Source organism: Amblyomma americanum, chromosome 4, assembly GCF_052857255.1.
Source record: "Amblyomma americanum isolate KBUSLIRL-KWMA chromosome 4, ASM5285725v1, whole genome shotgun sequence".
Lineage (NCBI taxonomy): Eukaryota > Metazoa > Arthropoda > Arachnida > Ixodida > Ixodidae > Amblyomma > Amblyomma americanum.
The window spans coordinates 53,737,729-53,751,754 of NC_135500.1; positions in this window are offsets into that span (position 1 = coordinate 53,737,729).

Genomic DNA, 14,026 nt, shown 5'->3' on the forward strand with positions numbered 1-14,026 from the left:
GCTGTCCTATCCTCCTGTGTCCATCAACTCATCTTCGGCTGGGATTTCCTCCAAAACGCCTCAGCAGTCATTACGTGTTCCCCTCCCACTATTGAAGTCACTGAATGCAACATTCTTGCCGATAGAGAACCACTTTCTTCCCGTGTAGTTATGCTTGCCGATCACGTCCTCTATCCGGGCAACGAAGATATTCTATCTGTGACTTCTGACGCCGTCACCGATGGCGACGTCCTGATTACACCCAGCCCTCGTCTCCTGTCAAGAGGTATTATCATCATCGTGTCCCTTCTTCGCTTCTCCAGCGGTTCTTCTCTTCTCGCCGCATTCAACACCACATCAGAGCCCATTCTTCTGCGACGCGACTCTACTGTTGCATCAATTGCTTCCGCCCAGCCTGTCACACTTCTTCCCATTTCCACCTCCGATCGCTCTGATTCATCCCCTGCCTCGCTCAGTGCAGCACTTCGCCACACGATCAGCACCGACCTGACAACAGACCAGACAGACGCATTGCTCGCTGTATTGAACAAGCACGCAGACTCGTTCGACGTCAATTCCGGCACACTGGGTCAAACCGCTGCAGCAACGCATCGCATACTCACCGACGGATCAAGCATAGTTAGACGCCGGCCTTATCGTGTTTCTCCAACCGAGCGCAAAGTTATTCAGGAAAATGTTGCTGACATGCTTGCACGCAACATCATACGCCCATCGTCTAGTTCCTGGTCATCGCCTGTTGTGCTAGTGCAAAAAAAAGACGGTTCGGTTCGTTTTTGTGTAGATTACCGTGCTCTAAACAGAATAACTCGTAAGGATGTGTATCCCCTCCCTCGAATTGACGACGCCCTCGATTGTTTGCAAGGTGCCCAATTTTTCTCCAGCCTTGACTTAAGATCAGGCTACTGGCAGATCCCCATGAATGAAGATGATAAAGAGAAGACCGCCTTTGCAACACCGGACGGTTTATACGAATTCAATGTAATGCCTTTTGGACTCTGCAACGCTCCTGCTACATTCGAGCGTATGATTGACACAGTTCTCCGCGGCCTCAAATGGAAAACATGTCTCTGTTACTTAGATGACATCGTCATTTTTTCTTCGTCATTTCCTGATCACCTTACTCGTCTCGATGAAGTTTTGACAGCACTTTCCAGCGCTGGCCTACAGCTAAACACGAAGAAATGCCGTTTTGCATCAAAATCCATTAAAGTTCTTGGCCATCTCGTAAGCAGCGAAGGAATTAAGCCTGACCCTGAAAAAATCGCTGCTGCGCTGCACTTTCCCCGTCCAACTCGGGTCAAAGATCTCCGCAGTTTCCTCGGCCTGGCATCATACTTCCGCAGATTCATCCGCAATTTCGCCTCTATTGCCTCACCTTTACATGCGCTTCTTCACAACGACACGCCTTTCATCTGGTCTCCTGCTTGCGAAGAAGCATTTGAAACTCTGAAGCGTGCTCTGACTTCGGGTCCCGTCCTCTGCCATTTTGATGATAAAGCACCGACAATTTTGCACGCCAGTAGCCATGGCATTGGCGCTGTCCTTCTGCAACGCCAAAACACCTCTACAGAAAATGTTGTTGCCTATGCGAGCCGAACTCTGACTTCTGCGGAACAAAACTACACTATTACCGAACAAGAATGTCTCGCCGTCGTCTGGGCTGTTCAGAAGTTTCGTCCTTACCTGTACGGCCGTCACTTCACAGTCGTCACTGACCACCACGCCCTATGCTGGTTATCCACTTTGAAAAATCTGTCCGGTCGTCTCGGGCGGTGGATCCTCCGCCTTCAAGAGTACGACTTTACTGTCACTTACAAATCGGGCAAGAAGCACAAGGACGCCGACGCTCTCTCTCGTTGCCCTATTGCTTTGCCGTCGCAACCCATGTCCTCGCATTCCTCTCCTGTCCCAACGGAGTCAAGCCATTTAAACCCTCCAGTTATGCAGTCTTTGAGCGCCGCCTCTATTGCTCCCATGCCAGATATACACTGCAATCTTGCTCACCACCAGAGTGCTGACCCTTACTGTCAAAAGCTGATTGATAGCCTCAGCGGTGTTCTTAGACCTCCAAATGCCCGTCTCCGTCGTCGGCTCAAAAATTTCAAGTTACAGGATGGCACATTATTTTGGCACAACTACAGCCCACTGGGCCACACATGGGTTCCCGTAATTCCTTCTTCCCTGCGTCCTCAAGTTCTACAAGCCTTCCACGACGACCCCACCGCAGGTCACCTTGGGTACCACAAAACCTATGACCGCATCAAACGTCGTTTCTTCTGGCCTGGCCTTTCAACCTCAGTATTAAAATACGTAGCGTCTTGCATCCCTTGTCAACGACGCAAGCGGTCTACGTCGCCTCCTGCCGGTCTCTTGCAACCTCTCCCATGTCCTTCCACACCTTTCGAAGTCGTCGGAATTGACTTGTATGGACCCCTGCCCTTGACTCCAGCTGGCAACCGCTGGGTCGTTACTGCCGTTGACCACCTCACCCGATACGCTGAAACCGCAGCACTTCCTTCCGGCTCCGCTTCCGAAATCGCCAACTTCTTCCTCCACACCATACTTCTTCGCCACGGCGCCCCTCGCCTCCTCCTTAGCGATCGTGGCAAGTCGTTCCTCTCCACCGTCCTCGCCGCAGTGCTTCATGCTTCAGGCACGGTGCATAAAACTACATCTCCTTACCACCCTCAGACCAATGGCCTCACAGAACGCTTTCATCGCACCCTTTCTGATATGCTATCCACCTACATTCACCCTCAGCACAACAACTGGGACTCTTTACTCCCCTTTGTAACCTTCGCCTACAACACTGCCGTTCAACGAACCACCACCTACTCTCCGTTTTTTCTTGTTTATGCCCGCCATCCTACCTTCTCCCTCGAAGCATCTTTCTTCACAGCTTCTACTCCGTCTGCCGCGCCTTCCCACGAACAGTTCGTGTCTCGTATCGCCCACTGCCGTGATCGTGCCCGCCTTCAAACTGAAGCCACTCAAGCTTCCAGGAAAAGCACGTATGATGCGACTCATCGCTCAGTGTCTTTCCGCCCTGGAGACGAAGTGCTACTCTGGACACCTACTCGCATCCCCGGCCTGTGTGAAAAGTTTCTGAGCCGTTTTATTGGCCCGTACACGGTTCTGGAACAAACTTCCCCTGTAAACTATCTCATCACACCTGCATCGCCTGTTCGCGATCGTCGGTGTCGCGGCACCGAGATTGTGCACGTGTCGCGCTTGAAACCCTTTAACCGCCGACCTTAAGATTTAATTTGCGACCAGGATGGTCGCTTTCGTTCGGGAGGGGGAATGTTGTAAGCACTGTGAGTGACCTTCATCTTCATCTCAGCGTAATCATCATCGGTCATAGGGTCGTGCGAGGAGGACGAAGTGTTGCTAAGCTGTGACTAGTCGGTAGCTGCTGCTTCGGCCTACCTGAAGTAAAAAGGTGAATTTGCTGGTGCGTTCTTCTGCCTCACAATATTCCATCTGACCTTGAGATAGTATGGCTACTTTGTCGCGCTGCGCCCCAAACCGTACTGCTGGGCGTTTGTTATAGAGCGCCAAATACCAACTCCGATTTCTCTCGAATTCTTAACGACGTGATCAGCCAATTAACGAGGAAATACCCAAAAGCGCATATCATTCTTTTTGGAGACTTCAATTTTCCAGAAATCAACTGGCAGACACAGACAGCTGTCGGCAACAGGGAAGCGAATGATTTTATCGAGGTCTGCCTAAACATCAACTTAACACAAGTGGTATCTGAACCGACCCGCGGTGCAAACATCCTAGATCTAATCCTGACTACCCACCCGGAAGCCCTCTCATCTATCACTTATCTACGCGAAATCAGCGACCATAAAGTAATCCACGCCACATTTGAGTTCCACCCATCACGACGCCAGAATCAAAACAAAACTATTCGCCTCTACGACAAAGGAAACTATGAAGCCTTTAGTCTTGAATTAAACCAATATCTCACAACATTTGAAGCATCTTTTCACGATAATTCAGTAAATGACAATTGGTCCCGTTTTAAGAAAAAGGTTAGCGAACTAACCGATAGATACATCCCCAAAATAAGCTTCCACTCGGACCGCCAGAAACCATGGTATACCAAAACGATAAAAAGACTCGACAATAAAAAGAAGCGCCTTTTCCGTGCGGCAAAATTAAAGCAATACGACGAGTGCGCATGGGAAAAATACTATACAGCCGAACGCACCTACCTATCAGAAATTCGCTACGCAAAATACTCTTTCCTTCACAACGACCTCCCCAAATTGTTGACTTCCAATCCCAGAAAGTTTTGGCAGGTCATAAGTGAGCACCCGGCACATACCATCACTCTAACTAAAGAGTCTGGAGAGGAAGCTGATGACATTGAGTGCGCTGACATTTTTAATAACGCCTTTTCATCTGTGTTCACTAATGAAATTCACCCACCAACTGCAACTTTCGCCGTCAATATAGAGTCCAGCATGCCTGCTATCGCGTTTTCTGAAGCCGGCATTACCTCGCTCATTGAACACCTTAAAACTTCATCATCGGCCGGCGTCGACGAAATTAACTCCAAAATACTGCGCAACACTAATAATATTTCTGCAATGTACTTACTGTTATTGTTTTCACAGTCGCTTTCTACAGGTTCCATTCCGGATGACTGGAAAGTGGGAAAGGTCATTCCCGTCTTTAAGTCCGGTAACAAAGATTCTCCTTTAAATTACCGTCCGATATCATTAACCAGCATACCTTGCAAAATCATGGAACACGTCATCTATTCTCAAATCATGGACTTTCTTGACGCTATCAACTTCTTTCATCCCTCCCAACACGGGTTTCGCAAGGGTTTGTCATGTGAAACTCAACTGGCCGTCTTTCTTCATGACGTTCACTCTAACCTCGACATAAATTTACAAACTGACGCTATTTTTCTAGACTTTGCTAAAGCATTTGATAAAGTTCCCCACAGGCGTTTACTGCTAAAACTAACCATGCTAAAACTGCATCCTAACGTCTTATTGTGGATCGAAGAATTCCTTTCTAAGCGCTCCCAGTTTGTTCTCGTTAACAGCCAGAGTTCCAACCCTCTTCCAGTAACATCAGGCGTACCCCAAGGTTCTGTACTTGCTCCCCTCCTATTCTTAATCTACATAAACGACTTACCCTCAAACCTGGTTTGCAATGTTCGTCTGTTTGCAGACGACTGCGTTATTTACCACACGATTTCCAACACCTTTGACCAATCACAGCTGCAAAACGACATTGACACAGTGCATGCCTGGTGCGATGACTGGCTAATGTCGCTTAATCCTAATAAATGTAAACTCGTATCTTTTCACCGCCGGCGTAACCCCCATATTTTCTCTTACTCCGTTGCTAACGTTCCACTAGAATCTGTATACTCATACAAGTACCTAGGTGTCACCTTGTGCCAGGATCTCTCCTGGCGCTCTCATGTAACGAACATCGTCGCATCAGCTAACCGGTCATTGGGTTTTTTGAAACGTCACCTACGGCACGCCCCTCAAAGTATTAAACTTCTCGCCTACCAATCACTCATTCGACCAAAACTAGAATACGCGTCTGCTATCTGGAGCCCGCAACAAGCATATCTCATCAGTTCACTAGAATCTGTCCAAAATCGCGCCACGAGGTTCATTCATTCTGCCTATTCATACGACATCAGTGTATCGTCACTCAAACGACAATCAGGTTTATCAACTCTTGCCCATCGTCGTCGCATTGCTTCTCTTAGTCTGTTTCATAAGTTTTTTTACAGTTCCCTCGGACAACCACCCTACATCACACCGCCCGCTCGCATATCTCATCGCACCGGCCATCCACTGCAAGTGTCATGCCAACGCTCCCGCACCGTCACTTTTTCCGCATCCTTTTTTCTTCGCACTGCTAAAGACTGGAATGGCCTTCCCCACGACGTTGATGCCATCACCTGCCAATCAAGTTTTGTGAACAATTTAAATATGCATTTCATAAATATCATGTAAGCAACCATATTCAACCCATATTTGTACTCCCACCCCTTATGTAACACCCCCAAAGTGGGGTCTTTAAGGTAATAAAGTGAAGTGAAGTGAAGGAGTGATTCTTTGTCAAGAAGACGAAAACGGCAATAAACATCTGGTGCTCTTAGCGAGTAGGAAGCTCACGGCAAGAGGAGGCCTATAGTGCATGCGAAAAAGAGTGGTGTGCATGCCTGGTTTGGGCATCCCAAAAGCTTGCCTGCCATCTCTACGGAACCGCGTTCGTCTTTATGTCAGACCACTGCCCGCTCACATGGCTATCTCAAATATCAGGCAAAAACCCTCGACTGCTAGGATGGAGTCTTGCACTTCAAGATTTGTGCTTTAATGCGCGGTATAGAAAAGGAAAGGCAAACGCGAATGCCGATGGCTCGAGCCGTGCCTACTGATTTCTAATCTGCCTACACGAACTATGGGAATATTCTTGATGGTTCTTAATTGTTAGTGTTATGTGTTGTTGCACTTAAGTTTTCAGCAGCCTACGTGCCTTAGTGAATATTGCCTTTCTTGTAGCCATAAGACAGAAGTAGTGTGACAATGATCGAGAATACAATATCGAGCACGAACTTTCTTATCATGCAACAACAGCCTGGTTGCCTGAAAGCTTTCGCTGGCGCTTGCTTGTTCTGTCCATGGCGCCTGTTTTTGCAATTTAAGAGCGGCCACCACTTGAAGGAGGATGCAGCTGTCTTACGTCGAGCAGCTGACACTCCTCGCCGTCCGAGATCATTCCGTCGGCGGAGGAACTGTAATGTATGACCTGTTATGTCGGCGGAAGAGCTGAAAAAGTACGACCTATGGTGACTACAAGACCACCAGTGCATTTTCACGGCAGCCAGCGGATCGCAACCAAGGCCTGGAAAACTTCTTGGGCAGCAGCGGTAGCGAAAGCATGGTCCAACGTTCCTGTGCCTAAACGCATCCCGCAATTCATTGCAGATATTGCCGCCATGCAAGTATACCAGACGAACAACCTTGTCCAACGCGATCACCACTGTTGTCACCACTTCATCGAATGCCACGTGAACAAATCGTCCTTGAGCCCTGTCTACAAAAGCAATGACCCGGATCCCGACATCTCCACTTCTTGGGCAGCAGCGGTAGAGGAAGCATGGCTCAACGTTCCTGTGCCTAAACGCATCCCGCAATTCATTGTAGGTTTGTGAAAAACTCCGCCTCATTTCGTGTGCTATTAGTCCAAATAAGCTACTGCTACTGCTGCTGCCCTTACCGTCTTTTCTTGTTCGGTTTTCAGGCCGTAACTTGCTAAAAGTGTGCTATGCCTGATAAGTGCTTGTCCTGCCATGAAGTATTCGATGCAGACGACTTGATAACGGCATATTCGGAATGCGATATGAAGTTCCATCTTGCCAAGTGGAGTGGCATATCTAAACAATCGTTTCAAGCAATGAAAGAATCAACTAGAAAACAACAAAAAAGGTCATCTTGCAAGCCTTCTGCTAGCGAACATGAGGCACAAAATCCGTCTGAAAATATACAGGCAGAACTGGCGGAAATCAACAGAAAGATATCCCTAATTCCGGCACTCGAAGCAAAATTGGATAAGTTGATGAACTTCCGGAAGCTATAACAAGTATTGAGAGATCCGTTCAGCATCTGTCGGATACTTATAACATAAGAAGCACACAAAACAGACACGACAAGGAAATTAGCGACTAACGTCGTTGGGAGATGATATAGAAAGTTCACCAGAACTGAAAGCTGTACCCGCACTACAACAACAGGTAAATTATCTAGAGTAATACAGTCGGAGACAAAACATTGAAATCCGCGGTCTTAAGCCACAAGATGAGGACCTCTTGCAAGAATAAAATAGCTGAGCTCCTTCAGATCGCAGAACTGTCTAAGGAAGACATTCAAGGATTGCCAGACTACCCTCTAAACCTGGCAGGCCAGATGTGGTAATCGTCAGGTTTGAGTTGCGAACTCTCAGATCAAAATGGTTTGAAAGAAGGAAGCAATTGCAGACCAAGAAACTGTGAGTCATATTCTTCGATAACCTGACGGGAACCAACAAGTGCCTGCACTGGCTCGCAAAACGTAAAGCGAAAGAAAATGGGTATCAGTATGTTTGAATTTCAGAAGGGAAGTTTTCGTGCTCAAATTCCCTGGTGTAACTGCTGTCAGCATTCCAAATGAAGATGACCTCGAATAAATTGTCTAGTGTTCAATTCATGCCCAGTGTGGCATCAAAATAAAATCGTGGCCAATTACATGACTGAATCTTTTAACAGACTGCATAACAGTGAAAACTGGTTGTGTGGGAAGCACGTTTCCGTCTTTCAAATGAACGCGAGAAGTCTCCGAAACAAACGCGTAGAAATCGAAACATATCTGTTATGGCGTGTGCTTTTGACTTTTTGGTTTTTTCAGAAATCTGGTATTCTGATAGCTCAGAGGTGCAGTCTTTGTGATTATAGACACGCTTCTGTGTATCGCTCAGAAAGACGCGGTGGGGTCGTTTCCATTTATGTTCGGGAGCATCATCGGTTTGAATCTTTGTGAGATTTCATATGCGTGAACAATGATTTTGAAACAGTTACAATTGTGTGTCGTAATGTACTTCTTGCAGTTTACCGACCTCCCCATGGCATCCTTGATAAATTTCTTAGCTCTGTTGAAAGACTGCTCGTTCTTGCAAATGTCAAAAAATGGCATGTAGTTCTTGTCGGCGACTTTAATGTTGACCTGTTTTCAGCTAAACAACCGAAATGCCAACTTCTAGAAGTTGTGCTTGCAAATAGTTGAAAAAACCTAATTACCGAGGCCACTAGAGTACTTGCGCATTGAAACACGGTGATTGATCCGTGTTTCACGAACATTCCAAAGGACACAACTTTGTCCGGTGTCCTGATATTAGAGACCACCTATCCATATTTAAAGCCCTCCCAGTAGATGGAAACTCTCAAAGTATAAAATACACTAGGGTGACATATATTAAGGAGCATAAATTATATTTTAAAGGAATAAGGTGTGAAGAAGACGACGCGAATTAACCGAAGAATAAAGAAGAGGAAGAAGAATCATTCGGTGAGGTGGAGAGAGATGATTGGTGGAAAAGAGAAGACGACGACAAGGTTTACGTGGAATAACACCGAGGCTATAAAAGGGCGAGTGAGAGCGAGGCACTGGGAGGAACAGCAGAGAAGCGGAGGCTCCGGCAGGTCAGGGACACATCGGCTGGAAGAGAGCGACGCCGGCTACTGCTGCGGTGAGCTCGCGTTCTACGACATCGCATCGTGGACTTCCTGCCGTGCCTGAGCCCGTTCCGGGGAGACAACAGAGGACGCTACCACCTGCTACGGCCAGGGGTATCTCCAGCGCTGTTGCCACCCATTCGGGTGGTGCCCCCAAAGCCAAAAACACCGGCATCACCTCCACGGACGCTTGGACCGGGAGCTTGTACGACGCAGCCAGCGACGCCAGCCCAAGTATGTCGAACACCGCCTCGACGCCGGATACTGGATCCATACAGCGCCTCAGCCACACCGAACCGAACGTGAGCACGAACGCCGAACGCTAGTAGTAGACGCTGATAGCAGTGTGCCCGGGTCATGTGTAGTTAGTCTTTGTGGTTTGTGTTCTAGTGTGTGTGACTCGTAGGCTGTATTAAATGTGCGTTTGTGTGGGTACACCCGTCGCCTAGTCCTTTCTTTCGGTCCGAGTGTTCTCCGGAGAGATCCGTGACAACGATAAGTGGAGAGCCTGTGCCAGGACTCATTTCCTTTTTTGCTTTGTCTCGGATTTTTCCGATCTCTCGACGGCAGAAAGTATTAACTTGGCAAACACGTTAGAGCTGGCGCTCAAGCTAGGTTTAAGCAAGGAAGAGGCGACGCGTCTCTGTGACGAGGAGAAAGAAGAGGCAAAAAGGCAGAGAGAGGAAAGGGCGCAAGCACGCGCAGACACTCGTGAAGCAGAACGCGAGGCGAAAAGAGCTCGCGAGGCAGAAGAGCGAGAAGAGAAAAGAGCTCGTGAAGCAGAAGAGCGCGAGGCGAAAAGAGCTCGCGAGGCGGAAGAGCGAGAAGAGAAAAGAGCTCGCGAGGAAGAACTGGAGAAGAGAAGGATAGAACGGGAGGAGTTTATTTTGTGGAAACAGGCGCATGTCGCTGGAGGATATGAGGAGATCACGGACAATGATCAGCGTTCCTTAGCGGGTACAGAATCTCCTAGACCGGCCAGAGTTTGTGCAAGGAAGCTGATGACTCCTTTCGATGACAAAAATGATCTGGACACATATCTGCAACGATTCGAGCGAATAGCTTTGGGGCAAGGCTGGGAGCGCAGTGAATGGGCCACGGCATTGAGCATGTGTTAAGTCGGAGAGGCGCTGACTGTCTTTTGAAGGATGCCTGCTGCTGATTTCATGGACAAGGAGAAAGTAAAAAAGGCGCTCCTCCAAAGATTCAGGCTTACGGCTGAGGGTTTTCGTGTGAGATTTCGCACCGCGAAACCCGAGGATTCGGAAACCGCTAAGCAGTTTTCCTGCAGGCAATCCAACTATTTTGATAGGTGGCTTGATATCTCGAACACAGAAAAGAGTTTTGAAGGTGTGCGTGACAAGCTGGTCACAGAGCAATTTTTAGCGTGTTGCAGCTCAAAGCTGGCGCTATTCCTGAAAGTTGTGTTCGTTGGAAGAGTTCGTCGACACAGCAGACCAATTCCTCGAGGCTCAAGGGTTAAGAAATTTGAGTAAGGCAAAGGAGGAAACCGAAAAGACCCTAGAGACAGATGCGGCAAAAATCAAGAGCATATGGCGGTGCATCTAAGGCGCCAGTAAGGTGTTTTCTCTGCGGCAAGGTGGGACACCGTGCAGCTGACTGCCGGACTAGTAGCGCTGTCCAGAAAACACAGGTTGTGTGTCAAGGTTGTAAGTGGAGGGGTCATACTCTGGATGAGTGCCGATACAGAACTCAGGACCGAGCTGCATGCGTTGTCGACTCTAGGTTAGAACTTGTCACGTCACCCGAAGTTCCACAGCTGAAAGGAGAGCAAACGCCACTGGAAAATGAGGCAGTGAGTGGAACACCCAAGTCGAAAGCAGCAGTGCCAGTTGTGGTTGTGCAAATAGGAGACCGTCCTATATTGGTGCTTAGAGACAGCGGAGCCTACACAGTCTTGGTTCGTAGAAGCCTGGTGAAGGACGAGGATCTTACAGGGGAAGCGTCGGCCGTCACTCTTGTAGATAGCACAGTGAGGTACCTTCCTGAAGCAAGGATTCTAGTGTCCACGCCATATTTTACAGGACAGGTAGTGGAAAAATGCGTAGACCAACCCATCTACGACCTCATCTTGGGAAACATTACGGGTGCAAGAAGTGTTGAAGACCCCGATCCCGAGTGGAGGATGCTCGACGTTGAAGAACATCCAAAGGAGGAAAGGCCCGCGACAGCTCAGACGAGGGCAGTCAGTTTCTCGTCGGTAGTTGAGACAAGAGCTCAAGCGACAGCCCGAGCAACGCAGCGTCCACTCTCTACTGTTACGATGCGCCTGAGCGTAACACCGGGCGAAATTGCAATTAGGCAAAAAGAAGACCCGAGCCTGAAGGCCTGCTTCGAAAGAGTCGGGGAAAGAGTGAAAAGAAAGAACTGTTGTTCACCATTCGAATATCAATTGGTAAATGGTCTTCTGCACAGGGAGTGCATATTTAGTTCAGGAAGGCGGGTCCAACAGCTGGTGTTACCGAGAGATATGCGAGAGACCGTGCTATGCTTAGGACATGACGCCATTATGGCCGGACACCAGGGTGTTCAAAAAACGGTGTCTAGGATCACCTAGCAGTTCTTTTGGCCGGGTGTTCAGAGTGACGTACGTTAAGCGATTTGTTCGCTCATGTGACGTGTGCCAGCGCACAGTTCCGATGGGAAGAGTTGGTCCCGTACCTGTGGGTAAGATGCCAGCCATTGACCTACCATTTCAAAGAACGGCTATTGAAATTGCGGGCGTGGGATAAGGTGCAAATAAACTCCAATTTCAATGAAGACAGAAGGTAATGTTGGAGCGGATGTAATAAGAACACAGCACACTACTAATACAGCACACACAGCACAGCACTGTAATAAGAGCACAGCACAGTAATAAGCACAGCGTCACGAACAACCAACCGAACTGTCCAGGCACAGAACAGAGACCGCGTTCAGTCCAGAACATGCACGAGCGACACAACGTTCGGCGCTCGAGCTTCGAAGTGTTCGGCGCTCGAGCTTCGCAATGTTCGGCGCTTCTCGTCGTCTTCTTCGTTTAGCGCCAGCCTCTGAAGATTCTAAAGCCCGTGTCCAGTCTTACAATTCCCCCCGGGCGAAAGGGCGCCATCCTGGCGGCCTAGGGCGATGTGACGACGGCGGGGTCGTAGTGAGGTTTGAGGCGGTCGTGTGGACAATTTCGCGGCCTCGGCGCCGATGATCAGGGGATGGCGTAAGGGGTTCGATGAGGTAATTGACGGGGGATGTCTGCTGAAGAATACGGTAGGGTCCCTGGTACTTGCTAACAAGTTTGGAGGAAAGGCTGGGACCTGAGGAGGGTACCCAGAGCCAGACCAGAGTCAGGTAGGTAAGCGGGAGGAAGGGTAGGGGTATATCGGGTGCTTTTCTGCTGCTGCTGGGCGTGAGAAGTGAAGGACCGGGCAAGGTGTCGGCATTCTTCGGCATAAGTTGCGGCTTGAGAAAGAGTTGTAAATTCGGAAGCATCATGGCGGTAAAGTAGAATGGTGTCCATTGTGCAAGAAGGCTCACGGCCGTGCAGGAGAAAGTACGGAGAGAATCCGGTGGTGGCTTGAGCAGCGGAGGTATAAGCGTATGTGACAAAAGGGAGAACGCGGTCCCAGTTACAATGGTCGGAAGCAACATACATGGCCAGCATGTCGCCGAGGGTGCGATTAAAACGCTCAACCATGCCATTTGTCTGGGGATGGTAGGCGGAGCTGGTGCGATGAACAACGTTGCATTCCTGAAGGAGAGCTTCTACAACTTCTGAGAGGAAGGCCGGACCGCTATCACTGAGCAGCTCCTTGGGCGCACCATGGCGAAGAATGATGCGATGGAGAATGAAGGATGCAATGTCGTGGGCTGTAGCGGATGGTAAAGGCGATGTTTCAGCGTAAAGTGTAGGGTGGTCGATGGCAACGATGATCCAGCGGTTCCCGGTTGATGTGCTGGGAAGAGGGCCGTAGAAGTCGATGCCAACACGCTCGAAGGGCTGTACTGGGCACGGCAGCGGCTGCATAGGAGCGGCGGATCGGCGAGGTGGATGTTTTCGTCGCTGGCATGTGGTGCAGGACTGAACGAACTGGCGGACGTAACGGGTCATCCCACGCCAGTAGTACCGCTGTCGTAGACGGGTGAAAGTCTTCAAGAATCCGGCATGGGCACACTGGGGATCATCGTGGTAGGAAGAGCAAATGAAGGTGCGCAGATGTATCGGAATGACGAGAAGCCACTTGCGACCATCCGGGAGATAGTTGCGACGGTAAAGGAGCTCGTCTCGGATGGCGAAATGGTGGGACTGACGACGGAGAGCACGGGAAGGAGGTCGAGACGATTGGCCAGATAGGAGATCAAAAAGGCAAGTGATCCTCGGGTCTTTGCGTTGCTCGGAAGCCATATCAGCGAACTCAAACTTGATAGAAGACAGGGCGGATATACAAGGCGCTGCCTCAGATGGTACAGGGGAACGTGAGAGGGCATCAGCATCGGCATGTTTGCGGCCGGAACGATAGATAACGCGAATGTCGTACTCGTGGAGTCGCAGAGCCCATCGCGCCAGTCGGCCAGAGGGATCTTTCAAAGAGGACAGCCAGCAGAGGGCGTGGTGATCGGTGACAACGTCAAAAGGGCGCCCATACAGGTAGGGGCGAAATTTGACGATCGCCCAAAGGATGGCTAAACACTCCTTCTCGGTGACAGAATAGTTGGCTTCAGCTTTTGTGAGTGTCCGGCTAGCGTAAGCGACAACGTATTCGTCAAAGCGTT